This window comes from Pinus tabuliformis, chromosome 3_1 (assembly GCF_031772625.1).
Source record: "Pinus tabuliformis cultivar Carrire ecotype Pingquan chromosome 3_1, CPIR1, whole genome shotgun sequence".
Lineage (NCBI taxonomy): Eukaryota > Viridiplantae > Streptophyta > Pinopsida > Pinales > Pinaceae > Pinus > Pinus tabuliformis.
In genome coordinates this window covers 684,966,292-684,988,490 of record NC_142301.1, presented here as the reverse complement: position 1 = coordinate 684,988,490, position 22,199 = coordinate 684,966,292, and the positions used below count along the sequence as shown (strand labels likewise).

Sequence of the window (22,199 nt, the reverse complement as noted above, 5' to 3'; positions counted from 1 at the left end):
ATGGTATTATCATGCACCTGTCGATTACATTAGAAGGGAAGACTGTTGAATTAGAAGTAGAAGTTGTATATTCAAATCTCAACTACAACCTTCTTCTTGGGCAAAGCTGGACTCACGCCATGTCTTGTGTAGTGTCTTCCTTGTTCTGCGTACTTCATTTTCCTCATGAAGGAAAAATTGTCAAGGTTGATCAACTCTCCTTCTTTTCTTATGGTTCATCAAACATAAACATTCCTTATGTGGGTAATAATAAGATTCCTTATGAGAGAATGGGGGTAGGTCTCTTCAAAGGCTCTGCTTTAATGGGTACTTTTACTCTCCCACCTCTGAATGTTCATTCGATCAATATGATATCAGTCTCTACAGATCCTTGTATTATCCCTACCGAAAATCAAATTGATTGATTTGGCGATGTCATGCCTTTAATTCCATTGGAGATAAGTTATCAAGAAATTGTCTTGGCTTCGATGGCCACTTCAGAAAGTCATACTGTTTTCAGTATGAACCTGAACATGTACGTGCCATCTCCCTGGCTTGGTTCTTGGGATTCTCTGGATCCTCTGGACGAGACATCCCCACTAATGAGAGTATCGTTAAGGTCATGTATCTGGATGAAACTCAATGGAACGGTCTACATCATCATTCTTCTTTTCTTCCTAGCCTCGATGAGATGACTTCCTATCTTGAAGTGTCTGTTTCCCATTATCCTACACCTCCACTTCATACACTTGACCTAGTTCATAAAGTCTTGTAGGAGGGTAATATGGGGAACATCACTGCAACTCTATCCATTGGAATTTAAGTTCACCTTGAAATGGTCAAAATATTTCAACTAGGGAAATCCTTTCCTGGTTATGAGTTCAAGTTTTTATTGCATCCTTTTATGATAATTTTTCACCAAGTCTCTACCATTTCCCCATTATCGCAATGGGGTTTTCATATTATGACTCGTAACACTCACTCACTTGAGGGGCATGGGGGCATAGCCTTTTATGAGTTTTTTTCTATTATTTGGCTGAGTTGATTCTTACAAGTCGTGTCAATGATGAAACTCCAGTTTTCTTCTATGTTGATTGATCACACGAGTCTAGAAATAGACTTCATCTAAAGTATTATGTGTGAAATTCATGTAATAAATTTTGTACATTAGTGTGTTAATTCATTAGTGTGCATTTTTTGTATGCTTGATTGCTTTGCAGACATGCATTTTTCTTCTTACCCTGTGTTCCACTTGGTTTGTAGATGTCATCAAGCCATTACATTGGTTTTGCTGATGGTTCTTGTCGTAGAACACGAAATCTGTCTTCCGTAGCATGGGTACTCTATGAGCTTAATGGAAAGCTAATTAACTTACAAGGTATTTCCCTTGGTCAAACAACCAATAATATTGCTAAATATAGTGCAGTTATTGAACTCTTGTTAAAAACAGTTGTTCCTGGCATTAGGGATTTAGTTGTAAAGCTGGATTCATAGCTCGTTGTGTTACAATTAAACAATCATTACTCAATGAGAAATCCACAAATATTGCGCATGTATCTACGTGTTAGATTGCTGGAAATAACTTTTGATTACATTACATATCAACATATTCCATGTTATTTAAATGCATTGATAGCCATTTGCATCATTTATAAAACGGAATCATATTATGAACACATAAGTAGAAATAAAACATGCATATATATATATATATATATAAATAAATATATATATATATATATATATATATATATATATATATATATATATACATCATGTCTTTACATCATGTCTTTCAAAGTGTTTACATCAAAATATAAAAAAATAGTGTTTTTTGGGACACTTGGCTTTCAAAGACTACAAAATGTCTAAAAGACTAGATAAACTAACAAACTATACGGTGCTCATGATAACACGAGACTGCCTTGATCACTCAACCTAAAAGCCGATGCAGTCTCACAAAGACCCCCACTGTGTGCCTCTAACAACTCAGTGCAACATCATCAATAGTGGCATACTTTGGGACTCCACAAGTTATTGCCTCCAAATTACACTCCATCTCAGCGAAGAGGTTTTCCACGTCCTCGTATTCTACACCCACTATCTGTTGTGCAACTTGCCGTGCTATTGGCAACATGCCTCGTGGTCTCTCTAGTCCCACATCTGCATATTTATCACAAGTTTAGTTTCATTGTACACTTCTATATAAAAATTATAAAACTTGAAAAAATCCAAAAAACAAGTTCTTACCTCCATCGGTCCACTATTTTCCTAGCGGCAGAGGTAGATCTGGACCCCACCTAAAATCTGTGCCAACATAAGCATAGTCATCTACCATAGGCAGTTGGCATTCTACCCAAGTGAAGAACAGTGGTGGATAATGCATATTTTGACCCATGCCTCCTCAAGGCATGCACTCACTCCATCTCACGAGTCTCGGATCTCGAGGGGTAGGATGTGGAACCTCTTCCCACTGATACTAGAATAAGGGCACTCACTCCAAAAAGAAGGTCACTAGTATAGAACTGAACCCAAATTGCTTCAGACGTCCATGCTTCCCCTTGGTCATTTTTCATTTCATCTTTACCAAAAGGCCTCCACACCATTTGAAGACGGTGGGTGTCAAACATGCGCTAGCATATTGGAATTGGGATTTTGAAGCCTCATGCAAGGTTGTTGGTGATTTTCGCTATATTCACCTTACCTCCATTGGTTATTTCGGCACTAGGAAAATACCTCTAGACTAAACCCCTCGTACTCTCACCTCCTTGCCAAGATCCAAAGAGTTAAACTAAATCCCCTCGTCGGGACAGTCTTGTGATGAAGTATATATCCATCTCCTCCAATTATATTTAATGGCATTTGGTGATGAATGCCTCTCAATATACATCCAAGAGACTGATCAGATATGGTATCCATTCCATCTAAGCCATTAACCCTGTGGTCCTCAATAATTTTAGCAGCCCCCAAGTCCTCAGAGCATTTATGCATTTAGGATCTTGAGCTTCTTGATGGTCTTCAACCTCATGGCCTCTTTCTTTCCACTCCAAGACCATATTCCCCTCCAAAACAACATTCAACACTTGTTAATGCCTTTTTCATGGGTCAAAATCATTAGCTTAAAAGAGAGTTTTATTTCTCAAAAAAATGCCCTTGACACCATCACGCCTGTTTTTACAAATAGTGTGATGGCATCGCGTGAGCCTTTAGGCTTAAGAGCGACCATTGCGGGTCCGACGACCATACCTGTGATGGTCACTGACACCATAAATTTTTGGAAGCCTCCTTTCTAGCATCAAAATTACCATTTAAAATGCATAAAAAGTGATAAAATGCAAGAGAAGGGGTGAGGCTCTTACCTATTGGAGACGGTTTCTGAAATGACACCCTAGATCTCTCGCAGTAGCCACAGGAAAATCAAGAGAATTAGGGCACAAAATGATCTTTCATAGCTCAGTTTGGTAAAATGGTAAAAAATGAAACTTCTTTTTCCTATTTATAAGTCTTAAAAGTCATTTTGTCAATATTTTCGTAATATTTTAATATTTTCTCTCGATATCAGTGATGGGTGTGTTTCTTGTGCCGTTACAGGTGCCTTCAATATTAGCAATGGTCATTATTGGCCGATTCTGGCGAGTTTTATTTTATCTCTTTTCTGAATCATTAAATAAACGAAAAAGGAACCCCCCTCGAGTCATCTTTCAACTATTTTTTGACTCTCAAAAATTTAAAAGATTGTCAAGTACTTGTCGTTTTGAAATAGTTAAAGTAAATGAAACGATATCACCTTAGTATACGTTTACCCCTTTTTTGGGCTGAGATTGACTACTTATGGAAAAGGTACACCTTGGTCGACATGGTCAAGAGGTTGCCTCGAATATTTTTTTCTACCTTTTCGAATTTGATGGACAAATTACAAAAAGGGACATGATGGACTTTTCTTTTCCGTTTCTTTTTCAAACTCTCTAAATATGAAAAAGATACTGAGTTATTCTTAAATCGAACTCATTAAAACTTTACAACGAAAGAATTGTCACCATGATGAGACCGCGCTTCTCCTTTCTAGGGCTCGTAAAACTTACTAGGATGGATTCATTCAAAGAATGAACTTACATGACAAAGCTATACTATCCCCTTCAAGCTTGTGATAAAAATAATTGGGGTACTCGCTAGAAATATTAGGGGGAAATGAAGATGAGACATCCTTTATATAGGCATCATGTTGCTCTTGAACATGACACTCTTCTGCTATCGTGTCGGGTTTGGGATATCCTCTCTTAGTCACTTGTCCTCCCAGGTTTGGGTGATCCATTTTTCCTCTCGTTTGACTATTCCATTCACTCATCATGATCTTTAGTCCTATGTTGAGTAAAATGTTGCCACACTCTAGAGTTGCATTGCTAATATGTTCAAGAGAAGTCCAATCTGCAGTTATTTTCCTATACATTGTTTGGTTTATTACTACAGTCCTTAATATTATTCCACTTTGTTTCTTGTTTCATATCGATGATGAGGGATTCATTATTTCCCTCCTTCGATGGGTCACTTCCTATCAAATTCAGCTCTTTATCTAGGAAGATGACTTCGGAACTCCCTTTCAGTACCTTAGAGTTAGCATGCCTTAATGGCCAGTTCTTTGCATTTGACGACAAGCCTTCATTATTGACTTTCTATCGGGTGATTCCATGAGTGTTCGACCTCAACTTCATTATCAAATTCGTAGATTGTATTGTTGCACCTTGAGAGCCATTTTCATTATTGGTGGTTTCTCTCATACCTATTAAGGGTCCACATCATTTGACGGTAATGAGGTGGTTTTCTAGCATGTTCAACTTCAACACGTTTATTCACATGTTAGGATTCATGCATTGATCAGATCAGGATGGAGTGCAAGATCTTGAGTCTTGTCTTTTATGACTTAGGCTACATGGAGCTATATGTCATTCATGATTGTACACATGTTTCTACTTCTGACCATATTGTGAGACTTTATATTTATGATGATCCTTGTTATCTATATGGATGCACCCATACCATGGATCTTTTCATACAATCTTCATCATCCAGATTGTTGCGTCCATGCCATTGATTCATGTCTTGATCTCAGATATGTATATGTATATGCGTCCTTGATTTGTAGGTCTCCTGACAGTGCGTGTCCTCGCCCTTTCCAAAATATAGTAAAACATCTCAGCAATCACTCCTGATTTTGTCTTCATGCTTTAGGGGGAATCTATTAAACAATATTTTGTCATGCCTCCTAAACTTCCCTCTGACATATCCCTAAGTTCCCAAAACATGATCATTATACAATATACTCATCCATGTATACAGTTCAAATCCCTCCATTAACTTTTCTTGGAAAATATCTAGATCTTTCCCTGAAGAAATAGCTCTTAAAATCCTAAAATGAGGGTCATCACTCTTATGAAGCTCAAAGCGATGATGGTCACCTATTGCACCTTGTTAACCCAACGATGACATCGCTCTTTTCCATTGCACACTTGCGATGGTCTCACAAAGGGATTTTTCCCAAAGACGATGAGAATCTTTGTGATCTAGAAGCTTCCAAAGTAGTGAGATGGAGGTGGTTTCACATAGATGAGGTCAAATCCTCCTAATTTTACCTCTTGGTCTCATCCCTATGAGCTACCTCCTTGAGATGTGGACCTAATCCTATCTTTGGAGGAGTCCTAACTCCCTCTCCCATTCCCAAATGGTTGGTCTATGTCCATTTGCACCCCTACGCCGAGCTTGTGCTTATACACTATTCATTACAACTTGTGTATCATTTTTAGGTCCGAAGGTCGAAAGAGTGAGACGTGGCACATCGTACAAGTTTTCTCTACTGAACCAGTTTATAATCAGGTCATCCTTAGAGATATGGCATAGCTATTTCTTGAAGAATCCAATCTTGATAGAAATTGTGGGGTTGGAAAGAGGACTCAGATGGCCACCACAGGCTATAATTTCAAACCTTGGAGATATTAAATTATAGAGATACAACATATTCAATATCGAGCTCCTACAAAGCGAAAAAAGGTGTGTAGTCTTTTTCTAAAAATTGCATAAGTTTGGTTTGAAAAATTAGTTTGAAGTGATTCAAAGCAAATAGTGAAGCATAATTATCATTAATTGATGCCCTGAGAAAAGAAAATAGAAACACCTAGTAAGAAACCTGAAATATCTACCATGACTCATGAAGAAGAGGAGGAAATGCAACATGATATATAAAAATTACGAGACCAAGTGCAAAAAAATTCACTCTCACAAAAAGTAACAAAAGCTAAGATGGATGGTTTAAAGAAAGACATGGAAGCTAATATGGATGGCATGGAAGCTAAGATGGATGGTTCAGAAGAAAAACCAATAGGAAGCATTGAATATTTGAAGAAATACATGGAAGGTGTGAAAGGAGGTATAGAAAAGTTGCTACAAGAAGTGCTTCCTTATGGCGAAAAGGTAGTAGATGAAACTCATGATGAGAACAAAAGATATGTTAATCATGATTTCATAGAACCTAACGCTAGATTGAAGACTGACCATGTTCCAAATATTGATATGAGGAAGCTTGATAGAAAGGATCCCGCAACATGGATACTATAGATGGAGCAAAATTTCGATCTCCATAATGTGAAAAACACGCAAAAGATAGGCATTGCAACTTTATATTTGGAACCCAATCAGTTTGTATGGTATCGATGGATTTTCTCTCGTAAACAAATTGTCACTTGGGAAATTTTTATGGAGGAAATGATAGCACATTATGAGGATACAAAAAGAAACACCTTCTTTAGCCAATTGATAAATCTCAAACAAAAGGGTTCAATGGTGGAGCACATTTAGGACTTCCAAATTTTGAATAGACGGGGAAAAGATATTCTATAGGAGCATAGGATTGATGTGTTCATCGAGACTTTCAATGATAAGATCCAACACGAGGTTTGCCTTTGGGAACCTGATTCATTGGAGAACGGATTCAGGTTGGCAAGAAAATTTGAAAGAAAAATTATGGAAACAAGGAAGCATACCACTCATAAGAATGTTGGGTTGTGTTATATTCTTTCCACAACTAGCCCACGTAGTTAATCGAGGGGTTAGAAGGGCGGCAGAGCCCCCCCTTCGTTGCAGCGATTGCGTAGTGGGGGGTATCACAGGGGGTTTGAGGGGTGCAGGTAACCTCTCTCTATTGGGTCTGTGGTTTTGGACCCTATATTAGGTTGGGCAGACCTACCTATGGTTTTGTGCATGTTTTTCGCACATGGTTTTGGACGGGATGGTTTTCGGTCCATGGTTTTGGATGCGATGGTTTTCGGTCCATGGTATTGAATGATTCGACATGTATAAATATGTATTGTAACATTGAAAGGAATAAAATGAAAAATCAAGCTCGTAGTCTCGATTTTGGGATCCAAGGGAAAATCTCTGTGTATATGTGTTTTATGCATTATGCTCTTGCATTGTTTATTTTTTGTGTTCTAGAATTCGTATGAAGGTAATTTCTGTACGGGGTTAAAACCTACAAAGCTTAAATATGGAAGTGTTGTTTCCCCTAGCTTTCCACAACCCACAAAGTTGACAAAACAACAATTGGAAGTAAAAAGAGTAAAAATGCTTTGTTACAGTTGTTATAGCAAATACACTAAAGGTCATAAGTGTGATGAGAAAAAATTATTTTACATAGATTCTGAAGAGGAGGAAGAAAAAGAACAAGAAATGTCAAAATAAGAGGATATGCACCAGGAACCAACCCTAGAGAAAGAAGAAATGAATTTGACCATATCTTGTAATGCATTGGAAGGAATTACCACTCCAAAAACCCTCAATATAGAAGGACATATTAAGAATAAAAAGGTAATAGTGTTGATTCATTGTAAGATAGCCAAGGAATTGAATTGCTTCCTATATCCAGCACCAGAGTGTGAATTGATGGTTGCAAATAGAGGAACCATAAATCGCTCTAGAAAGTGGCATAATATGAAGCTATCCATGGGAGAATATTTATTTAATAGTTCAATGCTTTCCATTCCAATGGGCGGTGCTGATGTTGTACTAGGAGTCCAATGACAAAAATCTTTGGGTAAGATAGCTTTTAATTTCAAGAAATTTTCTTGAATTTTTTTTAGAAGGAAAGGAAGTTGAATTAATGGGTATTGTAGGGAAACTAAGAAATATAATTATCTCTAACAGTATGACAAAGCTTTTAAGGAAAGAAAACTGGGGTGTAATTGCACAATTATGTTCATGAGAGGTTCCCACATCGAAATCATCTATTTCTCTAGATCTGAGACTCCAAAAGGCTTCCCATGTATTCGTGATCCTGATCATGGTATTTATTTGATTCCAAGAAGTGTTCCTCCAAACATCAAGCCTTACAAATATCCATATGACCAAAAGCATGAAATTGAACATATGGTCGCAGAATTGCTAGAAGCTCATACAATTCAACCTAGTCAAAGTTATTTCTCTGCTCTAATAGTATTGGTGCACAAGAAGGATGGATCATGGTTCACGCGTCCGGATTATAGGGAGCTCAATAAGCTCATTATTAAAGATAAATTTCCCATTCTTTTCATTGAGGAATTATTTGATGAATTACATGGAGCAATTTACTTCACCAAGTTGGATCTTCATTTAGGATATCAGCAAATCACAATGAAGACTAAAGACATTCCGAAAGCAACGTTTAGAACTCATGAGGATCATTATGAATTTTTGGTCATTCCTTTTGGCCTTACCAGTGCACCTTCTACATTTCAAGGTTTGATGAATTCCATTTTCAAACCCTTCCTTAGAAAAGTTTTGTTAGTATTTTCTGATGATAAATTAACCTACAATAAGTCTTGGAAGGATCATGTTCAACATGTTGACACAATGCTCAAACTATTGAAGGAGAAATAATTATATGCAAAAACCTCCAAATGTTTCTTTGGCGTACAAGAGGTGGAATTTCTGGGTCATATTTTATCTCATGAAGATGTTAAGGTAGACCCTACAAAAATTAAATCCATTAAGGAATGGAAAATCCCCACATCCATAAAGCATCTGCGAGGACTTTTCGAGTTGACAGGGTATTATCGCAAGTTTGTTAAGAATTATAATATGATAAAAATAATAATTAAAATGTAGGTTTGGAAATTGAATTATCCACACCATGAATATGTTGTCCTCCCTCATTTTATATTTGCATATAAAAATAAAAGTGAATTATATTAAATGTTTTAGGTTACTTTAAAGCATATACAACTTTGAACATTATATAATTTGGAAACATAAAACACAGGTTTAACCATTCTCAAACTCCTAAAAGGTCATTCAAATGAGTATGACCTAAAAGATAATTCAAAGACCATTAAATGTGAACACATGGTAATGTTCACTTTCTAAATTTTCCATACTCAGATATATATGAAAATAAAAGTTAAATTAAATTATATAAAAAAACCATAAATTTAATAATTATAATTGTTATAGTTAAGCAAGTATTTCGGCAACTCAATTGCTGATCGAAGTAATGTAAAATGTGTGAAAACTAATTGATCAATGGTTCAAATAGTATTGTTTGTGACCTTATTTACGAAGAGGATGTTTATGACTAGTAGCTACGTGTCAGAGGTTTATGAATAGTAGTTACGTGTCAAGAGCACTGTTGAAAAAGCATAATTTTTTTATGACACTTCAATGGGGAAGTATGTGTTATGTACCAAGAGATTCAAGATTCAAATACCTAGACTTATTCTTGTCTACAAGGTATACCTCGTAACGTAGAGGTTATAGTGGTACTTGTGTGATGAGGGTATGAAACCTGTACCTTTTCCACCCGAGTAGGAAACGCTCTACTGACAAAAAAAAACAATATCCTCTAATTGATAGACAAAATAACCTTTTTTCTAAAGTTAATTTTGTTAAAATTCCATAGAGATGCTTAAGAATCGTAAGTATAAGCTATTTAATTTTCAAATTTTAAGTGCTCCCCAAATTTTCAAGATGTTGAACTCATTTATGTAATCAAAACACATTTTAAATAAAAAAATAACATTTTTCTTAAAATTGTATCACCAAATTAATTACAACTAAAAACACCATTTGATTACTTAATACTCCCCTTAAAAAACACACATTTACAAACAAGTTTACTTGAAAATTTAAAAGGATTCGATTTTTAATTTTTGTGAGAGCATTGCTACTAACAGATTTGCTAACAAACTTACCTTGTAGTTGAAAGCCAATACCATTGCGCTACATATTTGAATAACGACAACCTATAACAGTTGAAGAAAAAGGAATATGCAACCTTTGGCACTCCCACCTCCATCTCCAAAAGGAATATGCAAGCTTTGGCATTATCGCTTCCATCTGTTTTTTAAAAATAGTGATCCACTTTCATTTCCGCTCAACTACACCCGATAGGTGTGGGAAAGCATTATAATATTAGTTTTTTTGTGGTTTTAGAGTCTACCTACTCATCAAGTTCATGGTTTTCTTCTCTACATCCAATGCCTATTAGATCTACAGATATTATGGGAATTTTAGTGATTTAGGGAGATCAAAAGACGATTAATATTCACCTTTTTAGGTAGTATTTAACTATTGATATTCACTTTAACTACTAATATTTTAGGAATGGTATATAGAAATTGTTAAATATGAATTAGTTTCAAATACAACAATCTCTATACCCTATATCATTAGTTGTAGTAGTTTTATTTTCATCACTTAATGTCCATTAGATCCACACATATTATGAACATAGAAGTAATTTAGAGAAGACTGAAAAATACCAATACTAAGACCACTACATAGTATTTAATTATGTCATTTAGCATTTTCCTCTGCGGCATTGGGTTGAGGAGACACTATTCACCCAAGCCAATGGTAGGTGTTTATTTTCGTCTTCCTTCTTCCAATTATGAATTTCCATGTGGTTGTCTCCCATCACTTGTTCTGCTATTTCAATCCATGTTCTTGTTCTCTCACTAGACAGACATGCTTCGAGTGCATGTTAGAAGGTTATCCTAACCTCCTCTTCTATTGCCAAAAAGATGAACTAAAGCTCAACGATGTTCGAAGGTTCAAAAGAAGGAGATGTTGAGCAAGCTAAACTTCTTTGTTCAATGGTCTCTTCATATCACTTTCCATTTGCTGCTAGCAAGCTCTGTTGCACTAAGCTAAGGTACAAATTAACACTATGTTTCTATGTAATAGCTTGTTTTACCTCCAATGTGAAATGTTTTTCAGCCATACTCCCACATGGCGTGAACAAAATGTAAATGATTGTTCCTGACAGCTTAGTTTCGATAAGCGTTTTTCTATTAGGTTGCCTCCATGCATTTTTTTGTACCATAGACAGAAAATTTATTTCTTTTGTCTTAATCCTTTTTGGTTATGAATTATCTACATGTTTTGTAGGTCTTTAAAATTAGTGTGGTGGACTTCCAATTTTTGTCTTATGAAGGTGGATAAGGTGGATATTTCCCTTCCACTTAGGCTTTATCCTTTCCCTTGATACTTGAAAAGGTGGTTCACTCTTCGTGGGTAGATAAACACAAAATGTTGTGTTCAGATTGTGGCTTCGGCCATCCTCTTTTCTAGATTAAACTTTGCAGTGAATACACAATCTCCCTTCCTGGTAGTAAGACTGGTTACAATCTGTTTAAGAAATTCATTACCGTCAAGGTTTTTAACATGAGGGTTTTTAGATTTATTACACCTTCTTACCCCCTACCCATAATTCTTTTAATGTGTCCTTAGTGGTAAGTTTTTCAGACTTACTTCAAGTTTGGTTGTTATAACTTTTACCCATGCCATCATTCTTTCTTTTTCCACTTTGATTTTTTTCATATTTAATGGGATTTTACACCCCACTTATTTACTAGAGGGGTTTTCCCTCTATCTAGTATTTCTACAGGGGTTCGTAAAGGTTTTTGGGGTTTTTACCTTTATATGACTAGGTTGAGCTCCATCTAAGTGACTTCATCTCTTCTCAGGTAAGATTCATTCCCCTTTTGGTTATAATTTTGGTTGTTTTGTTTATTGGTCTTACCTAACCAAGTTATTTATGTTTTCAAAAACTTATCATCTACTTCGGTTCTTGTAGTTATAATACTAACTATAACCCTTTTGTCCCTAGGTTTGTAAGCCACAAAGCTATTTTTGGGTAGAATTTTTAATTTATATTCTTTGATTCCATTTTAGGGTTTTCTCATAAAATTTAGTTAAAACCCTAGAACTAAGGACCCCTGTGTCTTGTTATTTTAGGTTAATTTATTGGCACTCTTGTATTGGACTTAATGTATGTAAACATACGTCACAGGTACATAAATGACTAGGAAACTATTTGTTACACAATATTTTGTCACGCCTCCTACAATTCCCTTTGACATACTATATCTTTCCTGAAGAAATAGCTCTTAAAACCCTAACATGAGGGTCATCTCTCTTATGAAGCTCAAAACTGCGATGGTCAAATGTTGCACCTTATTAAGAGATCGATGGCATCGCTTCATTCCCTTAGATACCCGCGATGGTCTCAAAAATGGAATTTTCCCAAAGAGGATGAGAAACTTCTTGATCTAGAAGCTTCCAGAGCGGCGAGTTGGAGGTGGTTTCACATAGATGAGGTTGAATCCTCTTAATTTGACCTCTTGGTATCATCCCTATTAGCTACCTCCTTGAGATGCAGGCCTAATCCTATCTTTGCTGGAGTCCTAATTCCCTCTCCCAACTATTAGATTCCTCCTCTCCCATTCCAAAATGGTTGGTCTATGTCCATTTGCACCACTATGTTGAGCTTGTGCTTAGAGGCTATTCATTAGACTTGGAGGAGTGTTTGGAGAGTTTCTTGGCTTGGAATTGAATTACCACTCAAGTGGATCCTTTCAAAATCAAGGATATGGTTGTAATCTTGCCTTTATTCTTTAAATAATATACAACAGTTCATTCATCTTCCCAAAATATATATGTTCATGTATGCATTAGCTTGGAATTCCTTGATCAAATATGTATGTTATTGTTGGATTTTCTATTGGTTTTGGCATGCTTTGTTATCTCTTGACCACTTGTGCAAGTACATAAGTGCTGAGAGAAGCAAGAACAAGTTCATGATACAAGCGGTTCGAGGCTCTCAACGAAGGAAATCAGAATAACATCAGAACGAGGTAGGTTATCTCTCTCGTTCTACTTTTCAATTATAATCTAGGAAGATATCTATTTGATTATCACTTCAGTTGCTAGACCCACTCATTAGGCTAGAGGGATCATGTTTATCTGCAGAGAGGATTAACCTTGTCAACATTCTTCATCTTCTCTCTTTCATGCAGGGTTCACCATAATAGAAATGGTGATTGCGTTAAGACCATATTAATTGTTCTATCTTCCACTGAGTTCGATCATAAGATTCGACCTCAAATATTTTAACAATTTTTATTCTAATTTTTTATTTTTATTCCACTTCATTCTGCATTCAATACCTTCACCACCTCGACATTTTTAGCAGTGAGACCAATGGAGTGATTCTCTATGAGATCTTCCAAGAAAAACACATTCAAAATATTGGTTTGGCCAATAATTCAATATCTAGAACCTTTCCTTCAAGCATAGAGAAGCTTAAATATTTACAATACCTTGACAATTCAGTAAATTCCCTCACAGGAATCATCCCAAAAAACATCACAACATTGACAGAACTAAGAGATGTCATTTTGAAAAATAACTGTTTTTCAAGACCTATACTGAAAGGATTCAGATCACATGTAAAAGCTCTTGAATTGTTTGATTTCTTTTCAAATCTACTTAATGAATCTATCTGTATTGATCTTGGAAACTTATCAAATATGTATTTCTCTCTTAACTTGTCTAGAAACAAAATTTCTTGTATGATGCCTATAAATTTAGGGCATCTTCCAATGAATGAAAGTATAGACCTTTCCAACAATAATGTAGCTAGACCCATTCCATAATTTGTATCTCTTTTGCATCAGAAAAATGATTCTTTTGTTGGTAATCCAGGTCTTTGTAGTCACCTACTGACAAATTTATGTTCAATTCCTTCAACACTCTCAAATCCTCCAAAAATCATCTCACCTTCAACAATTGTAGACATGCCTGTTATCAACCAAAGTAAGGGTTTAAGGAAAGGCACCATAATTTCCATTTTAGTTGGTGATTTTCGAGGGATGAGCCTCCTTTGCGCAATTTTTATGTACCATTACTAGAGAACGATAAGAAATAATGAGTCATAGGATGGGACCAATTCCAGGAATACTCTATTTGACTACAATGGAGACTGTTCTTTGAGTTTGGGTAGGGTTGGGTGGCTCTGCCTTAAAAAAGTTGATGAGAGCTAAGATGGAAGTGTATCGAGCAATGGAGATCAATAAGAAACTTTTCTGACATTAAATGGAGATCTTGACTTGGAATTAGATAAGATACTTAGAGCCTCCCCATATATTTTGGGTGCTAGTGGTTATATTATATTGTATAAGGTAATTCTAGAAGATGGACTAACTTTTGTAGTAAGGCGACTTAGTAATGGCGGTTTGTAAAGGTACAAAGATTTTGAAGCGGAAACTAAAGAAATCGATAAAGGTAAACATCCCAACATTGTTCACCTCGAATACTTCTATTGGGGTATAGAGGAAAAAATGTTGGTTTATGACTACCTTCCAAATGGAAGCTTGGAAAATTCCTATTATGGTGGCTTCTCCTATACTCTTTTTTTTTGTTTTGTGTAAGTCTGCAGGAGATATTGAATTCGTTTCTGCAATGGGATTTTTCGACAAATATAGTCTTTCATTTTCCTACACATTATGAGTTCTTTATGGATTCCACTCTCTTCCCCTCTTCCCTTGTTTAGCCACTACTGGTAACTATAAAATATTCAATGATATTTGATCTCAAGACCAGTCTCCTTAAACATTTGCACGAAAGAACCTTCCAATCAAGCTAACACTTGGAACTATATATGCAAGTTTGTTATTGACTAACCTTGGTGGCATTTGATTATTATTCCAAATAAGTTGTAGTGCTATACACAAAGTATCCCATGGTCTCTGTACAAGTCCCTAAAATTGAAGCCATCACCAGTGATGTTGATTTCTCCTTGCCTATTACAATGACCCATTATGAAACTATATACTTTGAATAGTCTTTTCCATTTTTTTTTGAAGGATACAAACACGAGGAATGAGAAAATGAAGGAAAGTGAAAGTTGCAGGTTTTTTATGGAATAAGCATCATAGATGTGAATGAATATTGCTACATCAAGGAACAAAATAAAAACTATACAAGATTCCCATCTCTACATAAGCGAGAGCTAGAATATAGATTTTGGTTCAACTTCAAGAAACATATACTTCAAAGTGAAAATGAGAAGTTTAGGAATATGAATCAAATTTCTATGATCTGCCAAATTATTGGGGATTCTTCATATTTTCTTCTCCATATAAGAATTTATTAATAAAAACAACATCAATGATTCTTTTTTAGATTCTGGATTCTGAAGAGTCGATCTTGGCTTTCTCTTCTTTAGAATATATGCCAACTGTTTTTTTTTCCAAGTTATGTGTAGTTTATTTCATTTATCCTTTATCTTTAAGATGGATATTTATCTTTTCGTTCACGAGGTTCTTTGTGATTCATTTAAATCAGATATTTGTCATTTTTTCCATTGAGTTCCCTGAGGTTGAGTATAATTATTTCCTTTCTTATCAAAGGGTGTTGATTCCTTTTCAATTTCAACATTATGGATAACCAAATCCAATTCTCTAAAATCATTGCAAAATGGATCTGATTATCATGTAGGGTTTGAATTTTTATTTTCCTCATGTTGCATGCTTACCTTGATCATCTTATTCAACTTCTAAAGTTTTTAGTGGCCTATCGTTTTTAGATCCTTTCACATGGACATTGACTAACATTATATCACTCCAATCTTGTAGGAAGGTCATCAAACTATACCTTTTATCTACCATTGTTGGCCAGAATTAAAATTGCAATGGGAGTAGCTAGAGGCCTAGGTTCTTTGGTTGATTTACACGAAAGAAAATATTTTCATGGAAATATTAAGCCAAGCAACATACTTTTGGGGTTTGACATGGAATAAAAATAACATATTTTAGACTAGAAAAAACACTCACAAATGTTGATGTCAAGGGGATTCTAACTTCTTGTATCACCCATGAAGCATCAAGAGCATTTATATCGTTCCATCAGTCATCCTTTGATTTTACTAGTGTGATATTCAATGTTAAAAACTCAATGGTCATGACTCGCGAATTTTATTGTGAAATCAAATGATGTTTCTCTCTCCTCTTAAATAAAAGGAATTTGCTAGTAGCTAGCAACATTGGGACAAAGTCTTCACCAACCTGGATATTTTTGGCTGCATGGGATTTTAATGTGAACACATTATTTCCATTAATTCAAACCGAAACATCCCACTTTTACTCTTGGTAAAACTAACTTTCATCCATTGTGGCTCACTACCATTGAAAATAGCCCATCTATGCTCAATATCAGGAAAAAACTATTCAATTTAACATGAATGTTGCCTTGAAATGTCAATGTATTTGTTGTCCGAAATCTCCATCTATGACAGTGTTAAAGAGTGGGAAAATTGTACCTATAACCACATAAGGAAGGATAGTACAAAACAGATAATAAATAATGCGTTATTGATCCATCACTCAACATAAGTACATATGTATAGATGAAGAATCAGTGAAATAAATTTGTTCTCGGGCATAAAAAAGAAACCATCAAAGAAAATAAATATATTTGTGTGTGTGCGTGTTTGTGTGTGTTCGAATTTTCAACACATTCCAAATAACATAAAAAAATTCCTTTTGTCACATATAAGTATTAAATTATCAATTCATTTAATTATTTAGATGATAGAAAGAAAAAGTATAACATATGATATTTTACTGGACACTGCCAATGTCAAATTATAGTAGCTCTGCCATCCACCTAGGGAACCATGAAGGTATATTTTGAAGGATTAAGTGTTCCAATGGCTCCCATGATAGCCTATAGACAACACATGCGTTGTTGGTAGTCCAAGCACATCAAAGAACTTTGTATCTCCTTACCAAGCCTTAGAGGCATTGAAAGCTCTCAAAGCCAACTAAAAGTGGGATTTTTATTCCTCTCAGGTTATTTTCCTAGAGATTCTTACTTGGAAGTCACCCTCAAATAAAGATTTTGTAGCATGGGTGAAAACCTTCTTGATGACAAGCATTGCCTTTTTCACATAATATATACTACCCTTGGACCAAACGTTGAAGGAAAAGGAAGAAATCTCAAAATCTATGGGGATTGTTTTGAATTGTGCTTCTGCTTCCCCTCAAAAGAGACCATCAATGAAGGAGGTATTTCCTTTTATAAAAAAACTCCCATCATCCAAAATACATTAACCAATTATTTCTACCTATGTACCATCCTTGCTTTGAAATAAGTTTGACAAAGATGAGGACTTACACCCATGTTGCATATTCAACAACTCTACTTAGACATTGAAATAATCATATAGACATCTCTATGATTGACACTCAACAATAGACAATTTCTGCATGAAACTGAGTTTCTTATGAAATAAACAAAAACTCCTTAAATATTTCAATATTTCGGCAATTGCGTTTTGTAGCAAAGCTTAAGGACCGAACTTAACTAGATGCCTTTGAGGCATCCACATTCTCACAGTTTACTTGCAACTCATTCTTAGTTTTGATAAGAAGGTGATAGATGATTTATTAATGTTGCATTGATAGGGAATGGATTTTAATTGCAAGTTGGACCATATCAAATTAATGAAAATCCTTATTGAAAATTGAATTTGTTGGTTCATATATAGTTATAGTTTGCATATACATAGAAGAAACCACTCTCTTTTCAAGTTATAATATTTATATATACATGTGCTTCTCAGCAGCAAATGATAACTTATCAAAGCCATTAAAATGCTACATATATATCTTCCTATGAAGACCATGAAATATGATAAGTGATCTTGCACTTGTACTTGTATTTTGTTCTAGATAACATCTTCTTAGCTAAATAGCAATTGGTTGTAATGTGTACATCAATTTCTATAAAATGATTATATTGTTATAAATTGAACAGGTCCATCATACCATATTATTGGTAACTTATACTTTATTGATGACTGCATCGATTACTTTATAGAGTTTGGAGACTGAACACATCATAATGACTCCATTAATTACATTACACTATTGGAATAATGTTACATCATAATATAATGGATTGGATTGATGGACAAATTTATATTGTAATGTTATGGGATATCATTAATTTAAATCATGCTAAAATTATGGAACCATTATAAATTATTTTAAATTCATAATGTTATTTTTATTTTTAAACTGGTTAGGCATAAACTAATTCACTCCATTCCACATGAGTTTAAAAGTAGATTGCAATGATGAGAAAAAAATTAATTTGTTAAATTTAATTATGAGAGAAATATAACTTTGCGATATTATTTGTAATTGCATTACAAATTTAGTTTGCGTGATATAATTAACATAATTATAACCTATAAATAGATATTCACATGGGATAACATGGTGGTGGAAGTGATTAGAGCAATATTTATGTAGTATATATCATTTCTTTAATAATTGGGTTGGGATTGATGTCAAAGGTGCACCCAAAAAAATAAAATATACATAGAAGTTATGTCTTTTCAGAAAGTATTTCACTTTGAAAACTGTATAAAAGGTTGATATAATTATTGCAGTAACTATCATTGGTTTTAACCTTTAATTATTTATAAGTTTGTAGAATACTAGAATGTTGGAAACAAATGATAATACTAAGAGTGGAGATGAATGACTATTAAGGTGAATTTTAATGTTTTCTGCGAATTTAATTTTCTGATTCAAACTTGGAAACCATTCATGTAATAAGCAACAATACGAAATCAAAATTCAAGCACACACCATCAGCATCATACACATGAGACACAAGGTTTTACTTGGAAACCCTTTTGGTAAAAAACCAACCAAAGCTTGTTGTTCTTATTGATGTAAATAAGAGCATTTACTCTATTACATCAATCTATTTTTTGATCACCCACTCACAAGAAGCAGGAACTCCCTTTGATTATTTGCTAGCACCAACTAGTAGGAAACACCAACTCCCTCTCTTTGTAGAAACTTGTCAAGCTTACCAATAGCACCATGTGAGGCATCGACCTCAAATTTTTTTGCAAGAACCAGCTTGTAAAGCCTTGGATTTTTGCAAGCCAACTTGCAAGAGGCACCAACCCCCAAGGTTTATCAAGTACCCACTAGAGATGGAAGCACCAACCCACACTCAAATAGGAACTGTATGTTCTCTATCATTGGCAGCCACTCTGCCCAGTCTCAACTTTGTTCTCTTCTTGCTCCGCTCACTCTTCAACATCCCACTGATCTACTTCAACAAAAATTACTCATAATAGTCCACACATCTCTATTCTCTGCTCTTCATTAGCAGACACTCAACTCTTGGCCTTTTTCTCTCCATAGCGCACACAGCTCTCGACCTTCTTTTTTGCGCATCCACCTTCGGTCTTTCTCATACAACACAAACAACTATGACCCTTCTCAACAACACAGGTGACTTCGTCCTTTCTCATGCAGCACATACAACTTCGGTCTTGCTCATAGCAGCACACAGGAAACTTCCTCCTTACCCACAGAGCGCATAAGAAACTTCTACCTTTACTCATGATAGTGCAACTCTCGAGTTATCTTACCTCTACATAGGAATTCTCGACCTTCTCCACAAAACTAGCTCCCTCTTAGCCTTACACAACAATCCACTTTCTCAGAGCTTTTCCACTTAGCTCACTTGAAGCTATGATGCTTCCTCCACTTTATCTCATCTGAGTTCTTGGATTTTGTTCCATTGGTGCTCCCCCGATTGATGTTGCCACCTTGTTTTGCATTCACATTGCGCAAGTGTAACTAAACATGTCTCTACCATTTTTCTACCACATCCGACTTGATCTCTTACACTACATTAACCATGAGAGTGGGCACTTGATAGTTTCTCCATACTGAGAATGAATTCTCAGTCCACTCGCACACTCAACTAGGATTCTCAACAGTACTCAGGCATGGCCTTCCTTTATATTATTGCGTCTCCTGTCTGTTTCTTTCCACACTGTAGAAACAATAATTGACCTTGTAGTCCTTCATCGCCTGACTACATGGAACTCCGTTGTAAGAAGTCAACTCTCATATGGCCTCAAGGAAGATCCAACACTCCTTCCCAAATATCATGGTCCTTGTTTCCTTGACCCAATGATATCTGACGGTCGCCATTACTCCTGAGACCAACACCTCTGTTCCTGCATTCAACTTTGTAGATGTTGACCGATATGCTCTTTAAAGACATTTACTTCCTTATTAGAGTGATTCCATGTTGCAATCTTCATGGTGGTGTAGTATTATAATCTTCTAGTTACTGACTTGCAATATGATGAGCTCCTTCCGCTTAACCCTTCCCTCATTTCTCACAATAGGACCATGGGTTTTGACCTATTACTTAGCCTTGAGGTGCTACAACATTTTTGATCTTGCAGGGGCTATTTTTCCTTTGTTAAGTGCTTGACGCCCTTTGTTCTTTAAGTTATTCTTGACCATGTGCTAGCCAAATATCAAAGCCCTCTCATCATAAGTTTCAAATTGGGGATTTCACTTTAGAGTTGTGATATTAACACTTCCGATATAGCCCATAGCTCTTGGTGCTCAGCCCCAACTCTGTGCATTTGGTTCTTTGATTCTTTGCGACCGTGGTGCTAGACCAATATTAGAGCCCCCTTATCGGAACTTTTCAACACTTGATCTGTGATAGAGTTCCAACATCTTCAATCCTTCGATTGCTTACTTCTGATAAGACTTCTTTCACAACACCGTGTCTTTCTTTGTCAGGAATTCCTCTTGAAGAGCGATTTATCTAATGATTTATGTGTCTTTCTTTTGGAGAAATGCTAGAGGTTGGTATAATTCAACCTAGTCAAAGTTCTTTCTCTGCTCTAGTAGTATTGGTGCACATGAAGGATGGATCATGGCGCATGTGTTCAGATTATACAAAGCTCAACAAGCTCACTATTAAAGATAAATTTTGTTGAAAAGTGTGCAACAAGAAATGCTTGTTGAGAGTGCAACAAGATGATGGAGCTTAGTGAAAAGAGTCGCCTTCACTAAGTGGGCCCGCAGGCTATTTTTGGCGCAAGTCTATTTTTAGACTATGTCTATTTTTAGACATATGGATCATGTCTATGGATGATTGATCAAGTTGGGAAAAATAGATGGACTTCTATTTTTGATGAAAGTGTGAGTGATCACAGTGTGAGTGATTACAGTGTGAGTGATCACAGTGTGAGTGATCAAAGTCAAAAATAGAAAAGTCAAATATTATTATCTCACAATAATATTTGGACTATAAACTTAATCTTATTCTCTTGGAGCACTTCAGTTTGAGCTACGGAAGTGGCACATGCAGCTGTCAGAAGGAAATTCGTTTTTCTTATGAGTCAGTTGAGTTGTTGCATGCATGACTTCAGTTAGAACTCAAGTGAGTTGAGTTTAGTGGACTGGAGGTACAGTTGATGGAGTTGTGTTCAGTTTAGCTTTGTTAAACTGGTTGTATTTAGTCTAACTGATCAATAGACTAAAGATGAGTTGGGTGAATTAGTTATTAATTAATTCACAAGTTATTAACTCATAATGCAACTATAGAATACATCAGTTAACTCAGTTGCATGTCAGTGCATGTTCAGTTCAGCAGGGACAGGTGTTAGAGGATCAGATTGCTATCAGTTGTGACTATAGCTGTGCATGATGATTTGCACAATCAAAGGATTGAGTATGCCAATGAGTTTGCTCACGTATCTTCATGATATTATAGCTGTTGCTCACGTCCAACATAGTGTGGGTGACTATTTTGCAGTGTAAAATTGAGTTTGGGAAGCTATTGTCATCAGTTCTCGAGCAGGTTTGAGCAGTGGAGGCAGGCAAGCAGTGGAAGAGATTTGGAGATCAAATCTGAGCTGTATTGTGTGTAACAGGTGGAGATACTTGTGAGAAGTATTATGCTTTGTATTGTTACATGATTCAATCAATATAATATACAGATAGTTGGGGTTTTTAGCGAGATGCTTTCCCCGGATACATACTGTGTTTATGAGTTTGATTGATGCTTCTATG

The 22,199-nt window shown here is 35.6% G+C and overlaps 1 pseudogene; it reads left to right on the top strand.

Annotated features, from left to right (window-relative positions):
* Positions 1-467: 467 nt before the first annotated feature.
* On the top strand, positions 468-17,393 carry LOC149188967 (putative LRR receptor-like serine/threonine-protein kinase At4g37250; annotated as a pseudogene).
* The last annotated feature ends 4,806 nt before the right edge of the window (positions 17,394-22,199 follow it).